Source organism: Labeo rohita, chromosome 18 (assembly GCF_022985175.1).
Source record: "Labeo rohita strain BAU-BD-2019 chromosome 18, IGBB_LRoh.1.0, whole genome shotgun sequence".
NCBI classification, from domain to species: Eukaryota; Metazoa; Chordata; class Actinopteri; order Cypriniformes; family Cyprinidae; genus Labeo; species Labeo rohita.
The window spans coordinates 7,167,879-7,194,336 of NC_066886.1; the positions used below are offsets into that span (position 1 = coordinate 7,167,879).

The window sequence follows — 26,458 nt, forward strand, 5'->3', positions numbered from 1 at the left end:
TTTCAAACAAATGCTGTTCTTTAAACTTTCTATTCATGCAAAAAAGTAAAAAAAAAAACATTAAGCAGCACAACTATTTAAAGTTGAAAATAACAAGAAATGTTTCCTGAGCACCAAATCAGCATATTAGAATGATTTCTGAAAGATCATGTGACACTGAAGACTGAAGAAAATTCAGCATTGCATCACAGAAATAAATAGTATTTTAAAATGCATTTAAAATATAAAACCATCATTTTAAATTGCAAAAATATTTCACAGTATTACTGTTTTTTGAGCCTTGATGCACATATGACATATCTTACAAAAACATAAAATACCTTCCCAACTCTCCAACGTGCAATTGCTATAATGCACTGTTTGTTGGTTACTAGCTTACTGGCCTCTATGAAGTTGTTTGTTGATTGTTATGCAAAATCATTAGTGCAATCACACTGAAAAGCAATAGAATGCATCTCCTAAACAAGCAACACAATAATGTAGCTTTCATGTCTGTAGCATAAACCGTCTGATGAGCTGCATGCCTTATTAAGCTCCATTAATTAATAAATGCACTCTAGTTAAGCAAAGCAGCAATTTAACTGAGCTCAGAGGAGTTTGAGCTGGGACAGAGAACCGAGGAAGTGTACAGCACATGACTATTGTGCTGTAATCTGCGCTTCAGTGCCTACGTTCTACCACAAACCCAAGCGCAAGGATCAGGCAACAGAGGGTGTGAGCTTTCACACAGGCGGATGTATTTAACCCTCCCTGAAAATGTTGGTAATTGGAGCCGTTGTCAAAACGCAAATCAGAAACGCAAAGTGGTGAGAGTTTAATCTGGGCCAGAGGCTTCAGATGTGCAAATCTGGCATTCCGCCTGGGGTCCAAATGCAGCCCCAACTGCATTTTAATGAACAGCTGCTATGCATTTCCCCCCTTCCCTATTTCTCTTTCTGTCTGTTTCTCCTCTACTCAATGATCTATGATAGAGTCTGTAATACATGCACACGGACAGGCTTCGCCATCTCGTCAGATCATTAAAATCAGTCACCTCAGAGAACACCAACTGAATGCCCACTTCATCAATTTCCTCAAGTTTATTTTTGGTTTTGGTCCCTTTCACACATACGTACACAAGCGTGTCACAGAAAGCAGCAAGGACACTCATTACTCAAGGGAAAACTCTTGAAAGTTTTGAAATAGCAGAGGAGCCCCATGTGCATGAACGAGGTTGAGTTAGGTTGAATGAAGAAAGCCCTTGACCAGATGGAGGTGGAAGAGTGTGAAAGAAAGGAGACGAGGATCATTAAAGGGAGACAGAGAGGTTGATGGAGAGTTTAATGATGGGATGGATTGTAACTGCAGATTCATGTGCAGATATGGATTGCTGATTCGAAGCGTTCGGTACTTAATATTCATTAAATGTGCGATACAGTGGATAAGTCTCCATTATGAGGAGGTGGTGTTACAGACTAGGGGTGAAGATTAGGTCTGCTACCTCTAGGGTCACATCCTGTATCCTTGAGCTACTGTATCACGACTGTACTTGTGCGATAGTCTTAAAGAAACTAATTTTGCAGAGGCAAACCACTTTCTAGTGGTCAAGTCTCATTCCAAAAAAATAAAGGATTAGTTCACTTCCAGAATAAAAATGTCCTGATAATTTACTCACCCCTATGTCATCCAAGATGTTCATATCTTTTTTTCCTTCAGTTGAAAAGAAATTAAGGTTTTTGAGGAAAACATTGATGCACATATTAAGAAGTAGACTTCAATGGTGGTCAATGGGTTGAAGGTCCAAATTGCAGTTTCAAAGAGCTCTACACGATCCCAGCTGAGGAACAAGGGTCTTATGTAGCGATATTTCCATTTATTTTATTTTATTTGTTTTGTTTTTTTTTTAAGAAAAATGCACTGGTAACTAACTTTTTTTTAAGATTTAACATTTGTAGATCGTCTAAAGCAAAAGAATTTTAAAAATTCAGAAAATCTTTTAGAGCTCAAAATTTGTTTAAAAAAAAAAAAAAGTAACATTACACATTAAAGCAGAACTCCACTTCCAGAACAACAATTTACAACTAATTTACTTAACCCCTTGTCATCCCAAGATGTTAATTTCTTTCTATCCTTAGTTGTAAAGAAATTTTTGAGGAAAGCATTTCAGGATTTTTCTCCATATAATGGGCTTCATTGGTGCCCCGATTTTGAACTTTCAAAATGCAGTTTAAATGCAGCTTCAAGGGCTCTGAACAATCCCAACTGAGAAAGAAGTGTCTTATCTTATATCTTATTAAAAATAAACATTTGTATACTTTAAGAGCCCTTTGAAGCCACATTTAAACTACATTTTGGAAGTTCAAAATCAGTTCACCAATGATTTTGGACACTACTTGACACTCTTCTGTGTGCACTGCTTTTAATGGGTCCACAACGTCCTGCAGGCATGGCACCCTGAGGCTGAGACTACCCTTGAGCAAAACGTCTGAACCCAGGACGCTCCAGGGGAACTGTCTGTGGGCCTGGTGGGTAACAAACGTGCTCTGACATGCTGTTTGGCAGTGCTCATGTGCAGGTGACTAGAAATTGAATATCTCTTCATGTCTGATCAATCTACTTGGTGTTTCCTGTCTACTCTCACACTATATCCCTGTTCTAAAACATAATGAGTTGGCTACATGCACAATTTACCTTCAGGGTACAACAGCTTCACATTGGGGCAGTACCCTTAAAGAGACAATTTTGTACATTGAGGGTTACTTTGTAGAGCGGACAGCATATTAAGTTTCATGAAAGTTGCTGCTTTAGAAAACAGCTGCATATTGCATACATTCAGCTTTTCTTTTATTTTATAGTCCTTCTTTATGTCTCTCATCCTTGTATTTGCACATGTGCATCCTTCATGATTTCTCCTCCACCAAATAATCTGCCACAAGCACTTTTGCCATTTTCATTCACACAAAGCCTTGTTCGTCTTTCACATTGTCTTATTGATTGATTGTGCACATAACACAGATGCTTACAAGGGAATAAAGCCCTTAAAGCTATTGTGCTGGAGAGGGGGAAAACATCTTGTGCATACTGTGTATCCATGAGCAGAGTGTCTGTGCATCAAGATGCAGTACTCAAGTTCATCGACCACACCACCTCACTTTTCTCTGGGGTGGCCATCAGCCTTATATTTATAGTTATGTTTAAATCCTCAGCAGCAAAACTGTGCACCAACTTGCCAACAAGCCTCAAGGTTACAGGAGGTAGCGGCACTCTAATGCAGCCATGTACTCTCACTCTGGTCTCACGGCACTGGCCCCCGAGGGTGAGGACTGCGAAGTCAGTTGCATCTTCAGCCATTATTAGTATTCCAATCATAACACCAGAGTATCTGAAGTCTTTCCCAGTGCACTCCACAGATTTCCTCTACAACATGACTAGCAGATCAGATGCTACAATTTCCCTACAATTTAAAGGTGAAAAATACATATATTTTACCAAAAGAAAACAAAGCATGTTTTTAAGACTAATTAAGATGTATTGCACTAGTGCTATAATAGGTACATAGAACTATAACGAAAACCACAAAACAATCTTTTGCATTTATCTTGATAAAAAAAAAAAAAAAAAAAAAAAAAAAAAATAGAAAAAATATATATATATACATACTACCAGTCAAAAGTTTTTGAACAGTAAGATTTTTAATGTTTTTTTTAAAGAATTCTCTTCTGCTCACCAAGCATGCATTTATCCACTGATCCAAAATACAGCACAAGCAGTAATATTGTAAAATATTTTTACTATTTAAAATAACTGCTTTATATTTAAATGTATTTTAAATGTGTAATTTAATCCTGTGATCAAAGCTAAATTTTCAGCATCATTACTCCAGTCTTCAGTGTTTTCCTTCAGAAATCATTTTAATATGCTGATTTGCTGTTCAAGAAACATTTTTTTTTATCATTATTGTCAATATTTAAAACAGTAGTAAAACAAAAGTATGGAAAGAAAGATGCAAAGATTAGCATTTATCTAAAATAAAAAGCTTTTGTAACATTATACACTATACCATTTAAAAGCTTGGAGTCAGTAATTTAAAACTATACAAACTATAGAAATTGATATTTATCAAGGATTCTTTAAATTGATTAAAAGCGATGATAAAGATATTTATAATGTTATAAAAGATTTCTATTTCAGATAAATGCTGTTCTTCCAAACTTTCTATTCATCAAAGAAACCTGAAAAAATTCTACTCAGCTGTTTTCAACATCATAATAATTCAGCTAAAATTCAGCTTTAAAATCACAGGAATAAATTACATTTTAAAATTTATTCAAATAGAAAACAATTGTTTTAAACAGTAAAAATCATACTGTTTTTGCTGTACTTTGGATCAAATAAATGCAGGCTTGGTGAGCAGAAGAGACTTCTTTAAAAACACATTACAAATCTTACTGTTCAAATACTTTTGACTGGTAGTGCATATAAACAAACAGCTTTAAAAAAAAATACTAAAACATTCTAATTAAAATGAACAATTTAAGACAGAAAATAAGAATACAAATGAATTAAAATATTAAAAACTATAATAGTATCTCAGTGATACTAAGATAAAGGGTATTGCAGTGACAAAGTTTTTACCCTTTTTTTTTAAATTCCCATTATTGTCATTGCTGATTCTCATTACATTATTATTTTTGTAACTGTTTTTTTTTAATAGAGAAACATTACCATAATGTAAAAACACTTTTTTACACTTAATATACATAGAGTATAGCATAATTGTCAAAATGTCAAACTAAAGAATAATCTTAAAGGAGAAGTCCACTTCCAAAACAAAGATTCACATATAATCAGTGTTGGGAAGGTTACTTTGGAAATGTAACAGGTTACAGATTACAAGTTACTTGATTTAAAATGTAATAAGTAGTGTAACTTTTCAATTACTTTATTAAAGTAATGTAACTTATTACTTTTAATTACTTTTTGATTACTTTTCTAAATTTCTAATTTTTTCAACTGTTAATCATTTTGAAACATTTAAACCAGGCAGAGTTAAACTTACAGTAGCACTCAACACTGATCACTGTCAGACTTTCAAAATCCTTTATCACTTGAATTAAGACTATAATAAGTAAGGGATAATATACATCTGTATTTTGCGATAACAACTGGCTGAATGTACATTATCCCACTTATTACACAGCTGTTTGATAGATTATTAGATGTTTTGTGTCAAAATTATTAGACCCGAAACACTGATCTGAGTTGAAATATTTGAACGCAAAGCTTCCGTGAAAAAATCAGTTGCTAGCAAATGGCAAGTTCAAAATAGACATTTTAGGGATACAGTGCAGTACCAGTTTTCTTACACAACATTTCACCACATAAATAATTAAGTACTAGTACTAGTTTGTTATCTTATAATCCATTACAATGTACAAAAAAAATGATGACAGAATTAAGAAATTGCACACATAATATTGAATTAAGCTTTAATATTTTATTAGCTAACAAAAGGCAAAGCTTCCGCCAAGAAAAATGATCAAGCATATAAAGCACTGCCTTTTTTTTTACTTATATTTTTGGACTTTTTATGCCTTTTATTGTGATAGGACAGTAGAGAGATGACAGGAAAGAGCTGGGAGCAGAGAGGGGAGCAGCAAAGGACCTCGAGGCGGGAATCAAACTCGGGTCACCGTGAGCGCAGTTATGCTATATGTCATAACAAGATCATAATATAAATAACATCATAACAAGAAATAATTTAATAGCTATGATACTGGGTTTGAAATCAAATGTTTGCATAGTTATGACAGAAAGCACTATCATCTAACAATGCCTTGGAAAAAAAACAATCTTAAAAAATAAAGTTTATGCGTAAACCCAACTAGAAAATAAAACAGTTATCGCATAAGCATGTGTCCTGTTCTGTGTCCTAAACTCCTGAAACATTGGTGTCTCATTTTAGAGCAGCCAATGCAATTTAAAAGAAGTCAATTAAATCTGTAAGTGGGGGTGGGTGTGTGAAAAAATTCAGAAGTAATCCCCTTTGTAATCACTGGCATTTTTCAAAAGTAACTGTAATTTAATTACATTAATTACAATTACATTTATTTTGTAATTAAATTACGTAATTCCGTTACATGTAACTAGTTACTCCCCAACACTGCATATAATGTATTCACCCCCTTGTCATACAAGATGTTCATTCTTTCTTTCTTCAGTCGTAACGAAATTATGTTTTTTGAGGAAAACATTTCTGCATTTTTCTCCATATAATGGACTGATATGGTGCCCCGATTTTGAACTTCCAAAATGCAGTTTAAATGAGTTTCGGCTTCAAATGATCCCGAACACGGTTGTAAACGATCCCAGCTGAGGACAATCGGTTACTTTCATTAAAAAAATACAATTTAAATACTTTTTGATCTCAAACGCTCGTCTTGCCTTTCTCTCCATGAACTCTGCGTATTCTGACTCAAGACAGTTAGGGTATGTCGAAAAACTCAGATTGTCTTTGTAACGTGAACATGCACAGAAGATCAAACACCCTTAACAAAAAAGGTAAAACAGCGATATAGGATGATTTCGAAGTTGAGGGAGAATATGAGATTGGAGTTTTTCAACATACCCTAACGGTCACGAACCGGAACAAAAACAGTCCAAGCAGAGTAAGACAAGATGAGCGTTTGGCATAAAAAAAAAAAAAAAATATCAATTGTATTCTTTTTTATCAAAATAACAGATCGTTACGCTACATAAGACCCTTCTTTCTCGGCTGGGGTCATTTACAACCGCATTTGGGATCGTTTGAAGCCGCATTTAAACTGCATTTTGGAAGTTCAAAATCGGGGCACCATAGCAATCCATTATATAAAGAAAAATGTTGAAATGTTTTCCTCAAAAAACAATTTCTTTACGACTGAAGAAAGACAGACATGAACATCTTGGATGACAAGGGGGTGAGTAAATTATTTGTAAATTGTTGTTCTGGAAGGGGAGTTCTCCTTTAACTGTCCTAAAACATGCATTTTAAACTTTTTTTTTATTAATTGTATCTGGGATAAAATATTACTGGACACAGGAACACACAAAAGAACTAATAGATCCAAGAAGTAAAGGTATAAACTGACAAGGAAAAATGGGATTTTTTTTTTTTTTTTAAAGCAAGAGTTAAAAGGTATAAATGATCAGTGAACTGCTCGAAATCATCTATGCTGAACAAAAACACCCGCCCCTCAGAAAGTGAACAGACGGTGGGCATATGACTAAATCTCTCCTTGATGAAAATGATTGCGTAGGCACACATTCATGACCGGAAACAGAGCTCAACGCTGAATTTAATTTGCATTTTAATCTGTGATACATTAAAAAAAAAAAAAACTGTTCTGGAAAGTTAATGACAACATGTTAAAGACTGTGAGAAACATGCTACGAGGTGAGAAGAACCTTGGATTTATGGCTATATTCACCCCATTACTAATGCAGAGACAATCTGCAATGCAATATCACAGGTATGATGGTGAGGTGGGGGGACCGTATCATTTTACAGAGCGTGGAAGTCATCAATCACTCACGCTGTATGTTCTCACCGCTGCTTGAAATGCTGCATGGATTTCTGGTTTGCGCTTGAAGCCTGCCCTGAATGACAAACAAGCGCACAAAAATTTAACATTATGAATGTCTTTGGCGACCTGAGCATGAAATGGAAAATCTAAAATCTGTTGATAATTTACAATCCTATGGTTGGTAGAAGCAATGGATGAGCATTTTGGTCATTTTGACTACTCGAGTACTAGATGGATAAATCAACTCAAGTGTGCGGCAATTTCTGTCTTGACTATTTGCCAGCAGATGGCCTATTTATACAAAGGACTGATTTTTTTTAATAAATTACCTAAAAATGGTTTTAAAAGACATTAATAATGGAAAAACAAAATCTACAATGTAGGGCTAAAACGATTCCTCAAGTAACTTGAGTAACTCGAATACAAAAAAATCATCAATAATATATATATTTGTATTTGCATTTTGAAGGTAATTTGGCAAAAAAAAGCATTAAATGGCTTTAGTTTTCATGGTTATTAATGTATGCAATTTCAGCAATAAAAATGTTAGTTTTTCTAAAAAGGAAACAGCCTATCTTATTTTGTCTTGTATAGTTAGTATTGCTCTTTAATAAAGAAAAATGACCTGTTATCCGATTACTCGATTAATCGATAGAATAATCGGAAGAATACTCAATATCTAAAATAATCGATAGCTACAGCCCTACTACAATGTATATATACACGATCTAAAACCTGTATGCTATATGCACCAAAATGGCATCAGGAAAATAAATTATTATTTTTTAAAAAATACAATACATAAATAAATGCCTTGCAAAAATGTTTGCAGTTCTCATTTATTATTATTTTTTTTTTTTTTCACTGAAAAACTGAGCACATTTTATATTTTGCAACTGCATATTTTTGGCTTGGCTCAAAAAGTTTGTAGAGGTATGCAGGGCCTCATACCTTGTATAGGTAGTCTTCAGACAGAAAATGTCCTCAGAGAAACCACTAAAGTTAGAGCGTGTCTATCGCCTTTGTCAAGTCTGTCTTGACAGTAGCAATTCAATACATTTTCTGATGGATGGTACATCACTTTGAATCTATCAGGACATTTAGACGGTGATGACTCTGGACATGGCCAATGGCTCTCTATGTTGCCAACAAGATGGAATCAAGAAGAACACTGAGAGAGGGCAGGATAGAGAGAGAAGTAACATCAGTACAGCCGTAAGTCAATTCTGACAATATAGTGCTTTCATTCTTCCATCTCCTCCACCACTGGGCCAGTGAGGCTCAATCCTGCACATCCACTCCATTGTACCACCAACTGCGTCATAATTATCCTGCTGGGTCTGGCCCGGCCATGTTCCAAAGCTAATTAAATCTATTAAGAGCAAATTAAGCTTGGTAAGGAGGAGGTGGCAGGGAATTGAAAACCTATAATGGGAGGTATAAAAGAGTCATAGCTGACCACTCAGAATGTAGTTGATATACCGCTTTTCATAAGCGCACTATGGGGTTTTGATCACTTGACATCACTGACGTCTTTTCTGAGCAGGCCTGAACTGAGCTTTTCCATCTCACGCTCCTTAATAAAAGGTTTAATTACCAGACCTCTCAATCAATTCATTTGAATGATTTAATAAAAACAATGTCACATTCAATACCAGCTAAATTAACCAAGTTCAAACAAATAAACTACTAACCTGGAGATCTTGTATAACAATAATAAGTATGCATAGAGGCAAACGGAGGCTGATACAAAATTCCTTCCCTTTGTGGGCGAGATACTGTAGTCAGTGTCTATAAACTGAGACCACACTGAAATTTAGGGATATAAAACCCCATCTAATTTATGGACATATAGCTTTAAGTTCTAGAAGAAGGTCAGATGTTCTTTCAAATTAAAATACCGGTCAAAGTAATGAACACTTTTATTCAGTAAAGAAAAATTTAACTGATTAAAAGTGACAGTAAAGATCATTTAAAATAAATTACATTATTACTTATAATTATCAAAGAATCCTGAAAACCTTTTTAATCACAGTTTCTGCAAAAATGCAAATCAGCACTGGAGAATTATACTGGAGAATTCTTTCAAAAACATCTTACCGACTCAAAACTTTTGAACTGTAGTATATACAGTAGTCTATATATATATATATATATATATATATATATATATATATATATATACACACACACACACACACACACCAGTCAAAAGTTTTTGAACAGTAACATTTTTAATGTTTTTTTTTCTTCTAATGAAGTCTCACCAAGCCTACATTTATTTGATCCAAAGTACAACAAAAACAGTAAAAATTTGAAATATTTTTACTATTTAAAATAACTGTTTTCTATTCGAATACATTTTATCATTTAATTTATTCCTGTGATTTCAAAACTGAATTTTAGCATCATTACTCCAGTAGCATTATCCTTCAGAATTCATTCTAATATGCATATAAGATTCGGTGCTCAAAAAAACATGTATTATTATTATGTTGAATACAGTGGACTATATATATTTTTAAGGTTTCTTTGAATAAAAAATTCAGATTTATCTGAAATAGAAATCTTTTGTAACATTATAAATGTCTTTATTGTCACTTTTAGTCAATTTAAAGCATCCTTGCAAAATAAAAGTATTAATTTCTATAATTTCTTCCCCTACAGTTATTTTAAATAGTAAAAATATTTCAAAAATATACTGTTTCGCTGTACTTTGGAACAAATACATACAGGCTTTGTAAGCAGAAGAGACTTCTTTCTGACTTTACATTAATAATCTTACTTTTGACTGGTAGTGTACTATACATGCATACAGCATTTACATAAACACATACAAATACATAAATCTGACCAATTAAATTGAAACAACTGAATGTTGAAAAATGATTATTATTAATATTATTAATACACACAATACAATTAAAAATTGTGAATTTGCAGAAACATGAATGAGAGCTGACATTAAAATAGTCTGTTTTGTCTTGGTAAAATTAAGTCCTCATACCAAGTGAGATCAAAGCTGAAATCTAACAAGACGGATCAAACCAATGAATGACACATCCTAACTAATAAATGCCCAAATCAGGGATCATCAACTAGTAATCCCATGAACCAAATCAAGCCAGTTACAAATGTTTTGACAGGGCATCAAATGATTATGATGAATTGCTGCACTGCCCAATACATCAAAGTGCCTCATATGCAAATCTAAAAGACGAGTTCAAGAGAACTCAGCAGATATCAATTAGCAGACCAGAATGTTTGAGCTACCCCAATTTTTCAAAACCTTAAAGCAAACATTTTTGACTGCATCTCATCCAATCAGACATTTTTATGCAAATGATGCACATACAGACAAATCCTTGGAGCAACGACTCACAGCAGTAACACATGCATCCACGACAACACAAGTGCTTTTTTAGAAAAGGGCTCGTAAAATTGGTAATGCAATGTACCGCTAAAAACCATGCATCATTCACCCTGACTGTGTTTGTAATTGAAAATACACAAACAGCACTGTTAAACCTGTTGTGTCATGATGGTTCAAGACACAAGAGCCAACAACATCTGACTTAATTTGAAATCATCATGTCAAATCTGATGTGCCAGTTGTGAATTTGCAGAAACATGCAAATACAATCACTTAAATGTGATTGTTTCTCAGAACATTATTGCAAAATGTGTGTTAAAAAATGGGTTTGGGGACCATAATAACAAAAAATGGACCCTTTTCACATTTCTGAGTTTCTCAGAAGCCATCATGATTGCGTAAATTTTTATAGCAGTGAGCAGAGAACAACATCAAATATTTTTTTGCATTCCCATTTGCTCAAATAGCAAAAGAAAAACTTCAAGATAGATTTTCACAACTTTTAAAAAGAGGAAAAAATAGAGAGAGACTGACAATGGCAGTCAGAAGACATTTTATTTAGAAATAAAATGAAAAAACCTTGCAGAATTTACAAAGCTGCACCGCTGACATGCGTCATCACAGCCTCTAAAGGGAGTCCAATGACATTTAGCTTCACTCATAAATAACGTTGATTTCTTTACTGACACAGGTGCCACCGAAGAGCTCTTTTTTAACAATAGGCTACAACATGATGTGAAAGCAAGCACAGTGGTCTCACATGACCCCGCAGACCTGTCGTCTAACAGGAGAACAACAACAGGGAGGTGGGCGTAGCGCTTTGTAAACCGCTCATTTAGCAATGTCTCCACACCTTACACACAGTGGAAAAATGACGGTGACCTTTTCTAGACAGACAAAAAACACTATTAGAAAGAAACCATATTTGCAACCTCAAAACAGAAGACTGTGGCATGAAGATCTCAAAGATGTGGGCATCCTTTATAAGTGGCAGTACAAAGGGGCATAAATCATTTCCACAAGCATTCAGCCTCTTGAAATCCCATTCGATTTTAATTTAATTCCTCGTAGCTTTATCCATACAAAAAACTGAGGGAAGGAACATGTTTCTTCTCTCAGGTTCACTTGAGGTAAAACAGTAATGACTGATTTAAAACTGATTCTCGAGGCTAAAGGGCTCTGACTCGTCTCTGGAGATATGAAATGACAGTTTGAAGTGATTGGGCATGAGGTTCACTCCATCAGGCTTTTTGCCCCACATCAAACCTTTACACAGTTCCCTTAATGTGCACCACTTCAATACCAAAAGCCCTTTTTAGTGAGGTGAACATTTTTTGATTTCATTCATACCTGTTTGATGTTTCTCCTTCATCTTTGTGTTCTCCATTACCTTGAGTAAACTAAAGTGTAATGCATCCTGTTTATACCTTAAGAGAGGTAAATACCTGACAGTTATGGTCTGATATGCGATTACAGCTAAATATAACCAAAATATTATTGAATCAAACTGAACCTTTACATATCAGCTATGCAATTTTATCACTTTATAAGGTTATTTCTGCTACTCAGATATGTTAACACATCATTTTACAACTTAAAATATTTAGCGAATGGCAGACAGGTAGAATTGGCCCAAATGGTGTGATGAATGCAGAGCACAAATTATCTGTTATAGCTTTAAGCCAAAGAAGTGGAAAAATACACAGCAAGTTTGTGTCTTGTATTCTACAAGCAAACCGTCCATATGTAACGGTACTGTGGTTTTCACTTATTAATCATGTATTTTAGTTCTGAAGAACCACCATCCAGTGTACAAACACATCATTAACATGCAAATCAAATGCAATGTTTTCCTGCATCAAGGCCTGATGCAACAGAAATAATGTCTTTTTAAAGGTGGCGTTTGTAATTTGTGCCAACTGCAAACACAACAATGATTTTCAAGCAGGTTGGTCTGCCATTGGTTAGACTGTCCTGGATGATAGTCATTATTTTAGAATAATTTGATCACTGTATGCCACAAATGACCAATCAGAATCAATTATTCCAAAGATTTGGGCAATATTTTTTGGGCAATGTTTTTATATTAATTTACATTTAATGCATTTATTTTTTTACGTTGAAAATAACTATATTTGGGGTCCTGGAGATTCAATAATACATGTGTAAAAATAAGCATTATACAGCTGAAGTCAAAAGATTACATGCAAAATAAGAGGGATCATACAAAATGCATGGTATTTTTTATTTAGTACTGACCTGAATAAGATATTTCACATAAGAGATGTTTACATATAGTCCACAAGAGAAAATAATAATTGAATTTATAAAAACAACCCCTTTCAAAAGTTTACATACACTTGACACACACAAATCCCACAAATTCTTTGGTTTTTCAGCATTTTTGTGTATTTGAACCCTTTCCAACAATGACTGTATGATTACAAGATCCATCTTTTCACACTGAAGACAACTGAGGGACTAATATGCAACTATTACAGAAGGTTTAAATGCTCACTGATGCTTCAGAAGGAAAAACGATGCATTAAGAGCCGGGGGTGTAAACTTTTTTGAATGCAATGATGAGGTGTACATTTTTCTTATTTTGCCTAAACATTTTTTTTTCTTCATTTAACACTGCGCTTCAGAAGCTACAGAAGACACTTATATGTTTCCCAGAAGACAAAATATCTTAAATTTACCCTGATCTTCGAATTCAAAAAGTCTTTACTCCTACAACAGCTTTGTGTGTCCTTCTGAAGCATCAGTGAGCGTTTGAACCTTCTGTAATAGTTGTATATGAGTCCCTCAGTTGTCCTCAGTGTAAAAAGATGGATCTCAAAATCATACAGTCACTGTTGGAAAGGGTTCAAATACACGAAAATGCTAAAAAACTGTATTTTTCTGAAGAACAGCGTACTTGTCTGTACAGGACAGACAAGGAACTCATGACCTACTATCACTAAACAAAATAAAAAAACAGCCGTGGATCATTCAGGTAACAACACAGTATTAAGAAAAGTGTATGTAAACTTTTGAACAGGGTCATTTTTATAAATTCAACTATTATTTTCTCTTGTGGACCATATGTACATATCTTTTATGTGAAATATCTTATTCATGTCAGTACTAAATAAAAAATAACATGCATTTTGTATGATCCCTCTTATTTTGGTAAAATAATTAACATTTTGCAGATTCTGCAAGGTGCATGTAAACTTTTGACTTCAACTGTATTTAAATAATTATTACAAATATAATTTATTAATAAAGTATAATTTCTAAAATTTGAAATAAATAAAAAAAATAATAATATTTCACTTTTTTTCTAACATAATTCATTAAAAATCTATAATTTCATCTGACCTAGCCACAGCCAATTTAATTTGGTTTTTGAATTTTATTTACAAATCACATAAAATTAGGAAGCCATCAAGTAATGGTTTTTGTTTGTTTGTTTTGTTTTTACCTATATTTTTTGTTTCTCAGACCCCATGCTCATTGCATTTGTTCATGGTTTTATAAAAACCACATCACCTTTTACACTGAGGGCATGGCACCTCCCAGGTACGAATTACCCAAAATAACATTCAGCCTGTGATTCATGCGTCGAAAAAGAACAGGAACTGCTGGAGAGAATACCTGTGTATGACAAGGAAGTCAATCCTTTTGACAGACAGACGGTTACTTTTTGTTCTTTCCCTGAGGTACAACATGCTTTTAATCTGTTCTGTCAGTGGCCTTGCAAGACAAACGCAAAAAGCACATACACCAACAAACCAACAAACAGGCTCTTTGCTAAAAACAAACACACATACACACACAGACAGATAGGGCTGACGCACTGCCGAGTGCGAGCATCTGTGTTGTGTCGACGAAGAGCTGGAAATAGCGGTGGAGGAGAGGGACGCGGAAAGAAAGAAAGTGTGATGAAAGATCAGATCGTTCCACTGCAGTGGCAAAAATGAAAGCCAACAAACGGCGGCAGATTCATCCATCTCCAGATCACCTCATGTGTTAACCTGACTTCACCCCACATGCACAGGGAGGGGAAGTTAAGACTACAAAGAGGAGATGGGATGAGAGCCAAGGAATTGAGGAAAGAAACTGCAATGTCACGTCTGCAGAGACCCCAGGATGGGCTAAAACTTAAATTAAATGGCTTATTACGGAAGAAAATGTAAACACCAGAGTCTTTAATTTACCTGTCAAAGGGTTTTCAGTAAACGGACAGAGTTCGTCACCCTCTTATTCGCACGTCTCAAGTCAATCAGCTGCTCCTATAAAAAAAGCAAAAAAGCAATGAAGGGAAATCAGCTGAAGCTCTGCTTAATGATTTTGAGATGATTTCGCATAGATTGATTATAGTGTGCAAAGGTAGATCCAAGGTTGATGAGATACAAATGACAGCTGAGGCTAACATTACAATGGAAATGCAATACAAACCAAGTTCAATTTACAGCTAAAATGTATTTATTAGAAGCTGAAGTTAATCAACAGGATTTTTCCAAATGCAAATGTAATTTAACATAATTGTTATTCAAACCAGGCTCAATTTAAAGCTAAAATGTATTATTAATAACTAAAATTAACTTTTTATTTTCACTGTTAATTGACCACACTTTTTAGAACAGTACCATAGTTTGAGCAGGGTAATTCTGTGATTTGCTTTATTTTTGAACCATATGTTGCGCTAGCAAGACAGAGCAAAATAAAATAAAATAAAATAAAATTAAATAAAATTAAATAAAATTAAATAAAATTAAATAAAATTAAATAAAATTAAAATTGTGAAAAGGTATGCCCAGGGTCCATCTGTGAAGACTGTGGAGAACTGTGAAATAAAATAAAATAAAATAAAAAATTGCAAAAATAGTATGCCCAGGGTCCATCTGTGAAGCTTGTGGAGAATTGTAAATAAAATAAAAATTAAATTAAATTAAATTTTGGTAGAACAATTTCTTAGTAATACCTTTTGGTCATGAATAAAGTACTTTTAATCATCTTAATAATCAATATAGTAAAGACACAATTAAATAATTTTTCTTCAAATAAATTTTTCTAGTAAATTCTGTAATTTACTTTACTGTTGAACCATATGGTGCACTAGCAAGTAAGACAAAATAAATAATTTAAATAATATTTAAATAATAAAAATAAATAAAAATTAAATAAATAAATAAATAAAATTTACAAATTTCTAATTGATACTTTTTGGTATTGAAGTGCTTATAATAATCTTGGATGCTTTTTCTAATCAGCTTGTCGCAACACATGCATGTGACACTGCCAATGAATATGGTCAAAACAAGGCGTCTTAGAAGACAGCATAATTTTGCTTCCTGGCTTCTGGAACAACATTTGCTGTCAAGAATGTGTGTATGAGGCTCTTTTCTTGTTCTTTTTGCTGCAACTTTCTCTCTTTCTATTTATATGCATGTCTGCTTTTGAGTACCTGTTGCAGTTGCTGTGGTCCTTTTCTCTCTGTGCGAATTAAAAAAGTAACAATCTTATCAGTCCAGCCACCATTCACACTGCTGAAAGCCACAATAAACAGTCACCACACCGCACACACACATGCACACCTGTATTCCATTATTAAGACTCAAGTATTATTACATCAGAATCACATAATCTCCCACTCGCAGACGCACCACCTGGGACAACCTGTGTGGCTGTCTTTGGAAAAACCGATTCAAAGAAAAATATCACACTTGACATAATGCTATTTGCAAGATTGCCTTGTAATGAAACAATGTCCTCGCTCCAGTTTCATGTGGATTAATCATCCTAGATCACTCAAAAAGCGATTAGGCTACAGGTGAGTGAAGCAGCCATTTAAAACTGGCTTATTAAAACCAAAAAAGGAGCGTTTAATGAGTGAGGCCTTTAACTAATGGACACTCTGAAATAATGAAATGGGTAAGTAATGACATACTCCTGTGCAGGTTGAAAAGCCACAGTTTTAAATCGAATGGGAGCACGAGGTCTTTCCAGGATCAGTGGTGGGCTAATAGGTCCTCTAGCGGGTGGATGAGTGTGTGAGTGATCTGTGATGGCCTTGACAAAGCCCTCTGGACACAATCCTCACACTCTAAAAAGAATAACAAGGACCACCGGAGGCTATTACAAAAGGGCAAAGCAAAACTTAAGGTGTGAAACCACTGATCCAGAAACGCACTGTACATGTGGGCAAAAAGAAATAGATAAAAATCATATGTAGACCTTTAAAGACCCGTCATTTATTCTGACACGCAACTCTGTTCTACATTTATGGTCATGTGACAGAACTTCTGCCTGTTTGCTAGATTAATGGAGCGACACAGCTTACAAACGGACACATCACCATTGCCTACGCATAAAAGCCACACGGCTTATTTGCTCAGTAATAGCAACCTGAGTATCAAAATTAATCAAAGCCCAAACGGTCTCACGATCAGAATAAATAATGCTTGTTTATAAATCAAATGTTGTGTTGACACGAACTTTCATTTAATTAATTGTGTGCCAAATGGCACTTCAATGGCTGCAGTCAGAGGGCATAGTGACTTAATGGAAAGCTATTAGTGTTGCAGCCTGGCTAAATGACTCAAGAAAAATCAATTTTGTTCTGTTCTTTGAAAGCTTTAAGCATATCTTTTTAAGCTTGCATCACGGTCTTTAGTCCAGTCAAAAGTTAGCCAGACGCAAACGGCATACTAATACTAGGACTAAGGTGTTTTAAAAGCAACAAACTTTGCTGCTAAAATGTGGCACAGAGGCCCAAATCTGCAGTAAGTCTAAATCAGAGGAACGTCTTTATGGCCCTGCAGTAACCCAGTGTGGCGCTTTGAAATTGTACTTTTATAACCTCCCCATCCTCCAGATTAAACCATACAGTTACTAAGCCTGGTGGGTGATATTGTCGACTTCATTTGACAAATAAATACAGTACATTTTCTAAAACTCATGGGTCAGATAGAGGGTCTATAAAAAAGAAACTGAATTAAGTAAAAAGAAACCATTTTGAATATTATTTGGCTTAGTGGTGGTGTACATGATTCAACTTGTAGCAGGAAAAAAACACTTACTAATTTTATTAGAACCATATAAAAGACTCTACACTGGTAGCATTCCAAGCACACTATAGCCCTACTATAGGGGGTAGTCGGTGACTATCGCCATTCGAATCCAGAATGTCTGTGTTTATCTTTTACTGCCCGAGGAAAAATCATTTTCTGACCATAAAGAATAGTTTAAAGCCACAATTAGCAATTAGCCGTCTGGTTTTTATAACTTTTACACGGTAGCAAAAAATATGCCTTTAAGGTTTGAAAGAAAAAAAAAAATGGACATTTATCGTGATAATTAACAATATCGACTGATATGAAAAAAATTATCGTAGTTTTTTGGCCATATCGCCCAGCCCTAAGAACAATATTTCATAACTGCTCCACCACAGCAAGTGGGAGCAGAAAGAGGAAAAAAAACATGTAAACATTCGAAATGGGTCTTTATTATGGCAGCAGCATGTATGCAATACAATTTAAAAATGTGTTTTATATACAGTAAAATGCATAACTATATAGCATCTAATTATATACAACTAAAGCGTGTCTATTTTCCTATTTCCTATCAAAAAGAAGATTTAAATAATCAAAATAATCATACACAAATAATAAATAAGATAATCATGTGACTGACCACGTGAGCAACGCTTTCCCGGATTTGTTGGATCACAGAACTCACTTCTCCACTGTAAAATAAATTAAAAAAAACACCATGTAAATCCATCATTTTTTTTTATCAGGTACAATGCTTTTTTTATTTTTACAGATGCCCACATAAACAATTACCGTCCAAATAGGGCTTATGTATCCAGGTGAAATGAACACTATCTGTAGTAAAACACCAACAACTTTTTTTCCTTTTCATACAAATTATGATTACGGGGCAGATAATCGATAATTACAGACTTATTTTTTGCATGGTTCCATATACAATCCTACGTTTAGACCTCAAAATACTTTTTTTTTTTAATATTCGCATCACATAACCAGCTCCATATGTATGCCTTTCCTGGTATGAAAGCTAAAACGGTATGGTTACTTCAGCAAATGCATATTTATCTCACGTTTGCTTATTTTGCTTATTTTAATGTTTAGTATGAGTGGTATGTTAATTTCAAATGCGATAGAGCTTTAACCTTTTAGCGCCACTCACCAGATGTTTCATTTCTAAACTTTCGTGACACAAACAAAAACATAAAACATGGTCACAACTGTTTCAGGGAAAATTAAGCCCTCTATTTAATGCCTATTCTATCTGTTTTGCTTTAAAAACTGCTGTGCAAATAATTTGCGACCATTTTGTACTTACTTTTTTTTTATTATACTGGGCTGTTTAATAAACCCATAATTTTCAGAAATCAGAATCACATATTTTCAAGCACAATGAGTTGATTTTTTTTCCCCCTGAGGGACAGGTTTAGGGGTGGAACTTCATGGTGTCATTTCATTACTAGTTTTTGTATGAGTCAGATCACACAAAAAAACAGCTCTTCGAAATAAAGTGCACTGGAGACTCGTCTGTTGCAAAAATAAACAAACCTTAGTGTCACAGTGTTTTGTGCTGTATTATTGCCTTGTGACAGTATCGGTAGACGACTAACACTCTCAGAAAAAAAAAAAAAAAAAAAAAAAATGTACAAAATTTGTAACGGTGGCAGTGTCCTTTCAAAAGGTGCTAATATAAACTACTTAGATACTAATATGTACACTAGAGGTATTACTGTGTACCTTCAACATACTAAGATGCACCTTTTGGAGATAAATAAGGTACAGAGGTGTACCTTTTGAAAAGACTCCATCCCTTTTGTACATGTACTGTTCTTTGGCTTCCTAAAAATACCTTTTAAATTCATGTGGACCTGACAAGTACCGATTTACATTCTGGTGAAATCAAACCCCCCCGCCACTAACTTACATTTACTTGCAGGGATATGTGAAGCACCAAAATTAACCTCCAACACCCCCACCCATCTACAAACAAACAGCCAGAGCTTTATTGCCTTTACAAAGACATCAAGGTTATGGTGTGTGTGATTTACAGTGAGCCCCCTTGCCTGTATAATGACATATCCGTGAGGTACGGCGTTTTACATTCGCTGAAGCCTTCACCATTTGAGACTAGATAAATTTAAAAAGGTGCTGCTTTGCCCTCTGTGTGGTCTACCACCATAAAAACATTAGTTATAAAAATATAAGACTATTTATCAGCAGCAGGCCAGGCGGCAACGGCACGCCGGAGAATTCCAAGAGGTGAGAAGAAAGGACATCCGTTTAAATGTCGCAAACCCTGAGGTGAAAGGAACTTTAGAGTGAGATTAAGTAAAGAAAACACTTCAAGTGTTTGCTGATGCAAAAACGCTGGGGGTTTTTGGTACCGTGCAGGTATTTAAATTCAAATTTCACTGTTGAATAAAAAAGCTGAGGAGGACAATTACCCTTTCCATTTCCTGGATGTGGTAATTGTTGTTTCTTCACAAAAGGTCTTTGAGATCAGTGCAATAGAAATGTCTACATTTTGAGGCCGGCGGCCGTTGAGTGGATTAAGTAAATAAAAAAGGCAGGTCTTCGAACGCAAATAGAACAAATAAATAAAAAAATCCTTCTCCAATCACAGTGCAACGATGTCTCACCTCCCTGTGCATTAGTAGTCCGATTAGAGAGCAAATCCTGCCTGTCAGCTACAGATGATAACGTCGTTTCAACTTTAATGTCATAACACAGCTAATCCTCTTTGACGCAGATCAGCAGCAGACAAAAGCAGCTCATGGCGGACGGACGTGCCTATCTCCTTCCTCCAACTACACACTGTTCCAAGGGAAGTCTCACCCACACCCTGACATCTTCACTGCTGATGTTGTCAAAGCCTCTCACTGCATCTGTTCAATCCTAGAATTACAGATAGATCGGACGACAGAATGATAGATACAACAACAGAATTATAGATAGAACGACAGAACGTCAGATAGAATGATAAAGAGAAAGAATGACAAATAGATAGAACAAGATAGCTAGAACGATAAAACAACAGAATAATAGATAGAAAGAATGATAGATAGAACGACAAAATGATAGATAGAACGATAGACAGAATGCTCGATAGATACAATGGCAGATAAAATGATTGACAGAACATCTGATAGAACGATAGATAGAATGATAGATAGAACGCCAGAACGATAGATATATAGAACGATAGACAGAATGACAGAACAATTGATAGAACGATAGATAGAATGATAGACAGAATGATGATAGAACGATAGAATGATAGCTAAATAGATAAATAAATAGATAGAACGACAGGTAGATAGAACGACAAAGAGAATGACAGAACAATAGATAGAACAATGGTAGAACAATAGATAGATAGAATGAAAGATAGAACAATAGATAGGCTAATAGGCCGATAGATAGATAGACAGATAGATAGATAGATAGATAGAACGACAGTAGAATGATATAGATAGATAGACAGACAGACAGACAGATAGATAGATAGATAGATAGATAGATAGATAGATAGATAGATAGATAGATAGATAGATAGATAGATAGATAGATAGATAGATAGATAGATAGACACACAGAATGCTTGATAAATAGAATGCTCTAGATACAATGGCAGATAAAATGATAGACAGAATGATAGAACGATAGAAAGATTGAATGATAGAACTCTACACAGAATGATAGAATGATAGATAGAACAACAGATAAATATAACAACAGGCAGACAGAACAACTGTAGAACAATTGATAGAATGCTAGCACACTATACATGCTAGATGGGTGGATAGATAGAACGATAGATAGAACGACAGATAGAACAATAGAACAATAGAACGATAGAATGATAGAATGATAGATAGATAGATAGATAGATAGATAGACAGAAAGAATGATAGAACTCTAGACAGAATGATAGAAAGATAGAATGCTCTAGATACAATGGCAGATAAAATGATAGATAGAATGATAGATAGAACGATAGAACGATAGATAGATAGACAGATAGATAGATGATAAATAACGACAGATAAAATGACAGAACAATAGAACAATTGACAAAATGATAGATGGAATGACAGATAGAACGAGAGAACAATAGATGGATAGAACGACAGACAGATATATAAGTAGACGATTAAAAAAAGAATGTCAGAATGACTGACAGATACAATGGCAGAACAACAGCTAGACTGACAAACAGATGAACAATGACAGAACGGCATTTATAAAACGATAGAATATAGAGATGAGTATATAGAGAATGATAACAACTTACAGAATGATCCGAACAACAGAAAGAACAAATAGAACAACAGGACAGAATGTTACAAAAGAATGGCAGACTAACAATAACAGAACAATAGAACACTGGAAAGAGAGAAAAAATGGACTGCACAAACTACAGATAGATGACAATGCTTGAACTCAATAGATAAAATTACAGAACGACTGATACAATGACAGAACAATGACAGAACAACAGAATGACAGATATGTAGAAGACTGAACCTGTAGATATAATGACAGAACATGTGATCATGTGCCTAAATATTCTTCACATTCAGATCACCATTCACAAACACAAATTGCCATCATCTACACTAGGACAGCAACAATGGGAGTGGTGTTGTTCAGCAATCTGCATGCTGTGAAGGTTACTGCAGAGGCGTCACCTTCCCACGCAGGTACATTTTCCATTGCTGTGCTCAGGACTGTGTAAACAGGTCGTCTCAACTCTGTTCTGGCCCGGTACTCTCACAGAGGGCACATCGACAAGGAGATGCCATTACTGCTCATTTCGCCTTAAGCCATATTCCCATAAACTTCCACTGATCACAAATGTCCTTTTTGACTCTTTGGCTTTTCTTTGTTTTTCTGCGTCTCCCTCGATTTAGCTGTGTTGGTTTTATTAGAGCTTTCTTTTCATATCCTTTTGTTGCACTATTGCCATTTTCTTTCTCTTTCTCCCTTTTCTTTAAGCCCCAAATCAATGGGATAAACGTCTAACTGTCAAAATAGAACCAATTATTGTCTAAAGATCAAGTGTGCAATTTAAAGATTGGATGGAAAAACTGAAAAGCTACAAAATAATCACTCCCATGAGGTGCAAAGACACTGCAGCCCTTCATCATAGAATTTCAAAATACTCCTTTCACCTAGCAAGCCTTATCGTTCACTGTGGCATCAAAGTGTTTCTCTCCTTGTAGTTTCTTGCTTTGATTAACCAACATTGGTAGCACTGCAGCATATATAAGGGCTTTCACACCAGGTAGGGACTCCGTTATAGGAACTAGCCACCAGGACGGTCCCCTGAGAACTACTTTATCCCCTAAGACTATTTTCCTGGTTGTGTTTGCACTGCCGGTGGGAACTCTGAACTGACATAAGCCAGCCGACAGCGTCACTTAAGCGAGGCATTCAACAATGTCAACAATTGGAGGATGAAGAATGAAGAAGTGCCTGGACCTTGGCATCAGCCCATCTACAGTTTGAGCAGTTGCTACATTTTTCTTTTTAAAAACTGCAGGTCCCAGTGTTTCGTATGGAATGTGTTCGGCTAATCAGCGTTTATTCATGTCAGTAGTAGTTCCTATTGTACTAGGCAAGGCCCTACTTTGAAGTCAGCGGTAATTTAGTCCCTCCAAAAGGTGTTCCTAAAATTATTAATTAGCTCCTGCTGTGCAAACGTGCCAAAAAGCGTGTTTTCCCACCAATGGTTACAGGAACTATGAAAACATTCTCCGGTGCAAAAACCCCTGGATGTGATGACAAATAGTGTTTGGAAGTCACGCTGCACCTTGTGCATCCAGAAATATTGTGATAATTGATTATTAAACCTAGGATTAAGTTTCATCAATGTGCTCTGAACCAAAGATGTCAAGATTTAGAAACACTGCTAATAGCAATTTGTAATTCAGTCTCATTAGCAGCTCAGCACAGTTTTTATCTCTATGAGATGCAAAGAATGCTCTGCTATATGCTCACAAGTTTAATTCATGAATCATATCAAGGTTAAATGAGAGACTTTGTCAACGTTAGAATAAACATTGCTGATAAAACTGTCCTATACATATTTTTACATAAAAGAGATTTATGCATGTGTGAATACAGTTTTAAATCAAAACCTTGGTTAGGATGTAGTACATGCAGCTTTCATTGTGCTTATAATGTAAACATTGCTTGTGACAAGGAATTTTTATTAATTATTTTACAAATTACGGGTTCCAGTGCTGTCTGAACCCTTAAAGGATAAGTCCAATTCCAGAACAAAAGTTTACAGATAATGTACTCACCCCCTTGTCATCCAAGATGTTCATGTCACAAAGAAATTGTTTTTTTTTTTTTGAGGATTTTTCTCCATATAGTGGACTTCTGTGGTGCCCCGAGTTTGAACTTCCAAAATGCAGTTTAAGTGCAGCTTCAAACGATCCCAAATGCGGTTGTAAACGGCCCCAGCCGTGGAAGAAGGGTCTTATCTAGCAAAATGGTTGGTTATTTTCATTAAAAAAAAATACAATTCAAAATCTCATTTAATCGCAAACGCTCGTCTTGTCTCTGCCTGAACTCTGTGTATTCTGGTTTAAGACAGTTAGGGTATGTCGAAAAACTCCAATCGTATTTTCTCCCTCAACTTCAAAAATCATTTCAAAATCATCCTACATTGCTGCAGAAGCACCGACCCAGTCTTTGCAAAGTGAACATTTTGAAGTTGAGGGAAAACATGAGATGGGAGTTTTTTGACATACCCTAACTGTCATGAACCAGAACAAAACAGTTCAGGCAGAGCAAGACAAGACGAGCGTATGACATTTAAAAGTACATAAATTGTATTATTTATGAAAATAGCAGACCGTTTCGCTAGATAAGACCCTTCTTCCTCAGCTGGGATCATTTACAATCACATTTGCGATCGTTTGAAGCCGTATTTAATACATTTTGAAAGTTCAAACTCGGGACACCATAGAAGTCCACTAAAATGTTTTCCTTAAAAAAAACATAATTTCTTTACGACTTAAGATAGAAAGACATGAACATCTTAGATGACAAGGGGTTAAGTACATTATCTGTAAATTTCTGTTCTGGAAGTTGACTTCTCCTTTAAAGTTAAATGAGATTTGGAACAACATTAGAATAAGTAAATGATGACAATGCTCATTTTTGTGTGAAATGCATTCATGGATTGTCTAACTCACATTGCACAATGTCAAGAGCTGGCAAAATGTTTAAATGCAACAAAATCTGTAGGTTTGCAAAGATTGCAAAGGTTTTATTTGTACACCAGTTTGTACACCAATGAAGATCTAGTTGCTGGCTTTGCCAAAGCTTGTGAGGTCAGTCCCAATAAATCTTACCAAGACATTCAAAAGTTTTTGAGTACAAACGTAAACAAGATATCCTCAGGCACAATTGTTGAACAGCAGTATATAAATGCAGGAATATTGATTTCAGATTTGCCCACCTCTAAACATCATGTAACACCATTAAGCGCTAAATGTTGTTGGCTAATAGCCATTTCTTATCAGACAGAACAGGTCTTCATAAAGGATGCCGCTTACCGCCTCAGAAAACAGAATTCTTCAGTGCCAATTCCAATGTTAGGACATTTCTGCAATCTCAATAAAATGACCTTTAAAATAATAATCACAAATGAATATTAGCCACACCGTCTATGTGCTACACTGCTACACATCTAGACAAAATTTTCACCTGAATAATTATGAGAAACTTTAATAGACATTGAATTGAAAATTCCTAATGAAACGAGAATTAACTGATCAATAGAAACAACATCCAGGCCATAAAGTCCTACCATGTCTGACCTTTTTCAAGCTAATTGGCATTCTTACAAAGATTCGCTTATAAAATACTTACAGTTTGTGGTTGATCACTGTACTAATCAAATGGCCCCTTGCTGTCAAAATGTGTGGTTATTATCCAAAATGATACACTAATCCACACTGCATGTAATTTGCTTCAAGGAAAGAAAGAAAAAGAAATGCCTATGCCATCCACATACTGATTACCATCTATTTTAAAATCACCCATCTTCTAATAAGTTAAAAGCTTGAATCAGTCAAATTAAAGTACGTTGAGAAATTATTCATGCTATGTCTTAGACTTAGAGTTATATTTTTTCCAAACTATACTACTGTTTAAAGGTTTGGTATGTTTTTATTATTATTACTACTATTAAAGAAATGAATATTTTTAATCATCAGTGATGCATTAAATTTATCAAAAGTGACTGTTTTGTAAAACTTTTTTGTAAACATTATAGTTTTAACTAATTCAAATATTGTTTTTCAGCTGACAGTTGCCGAAAATATGTCTTTTTAAAATTTAATTGCATTTTTGACCATATAAATGCAGTTTTAATAAGAAACAGTAAAAATAAGAAACAGTAAAAATCTTGAAAAAACAAACTTCTGAACAGCAGTCTACATCTACTCAAACATGGCGGGTCACGCCATGCTTGACGTCAA

At 34.9% G+C, this 26,458-nt stretch overlaps 1 protein-coding gene across 3 annotated transcripts in view; it reads right to left on the minus strand.

The window, feature by feature from the left end:
- tspan9a (tetraspanin 9a) overlaps nt 1-26,458 on the minus strand; it is a 211,779-nt gene that overhangs the window by 118,303 nt on the left and 67,018 nt on the right. The window contains exons 3-4 of one of the 3 annotated variants that reach the window (XM_051135003.1): nt 18,601-18,652; nt 15,123-15,197 (exon numbers count right to left, since the gene is read on the minus strand). The exons of 1 other annotated variant lie outside the window; for it this stretch is intronic. The gene's annotated coding sequence lies outside the window, so the exon portion shown is untranslated. The remainder of the gene's footprint in view (nt 1-15,122; nt 15,198-18,600; nt 18,653-26,458) is intronic. One more of the 3 variants, XM_051135002.1, reaches the window with a different exon arrangement.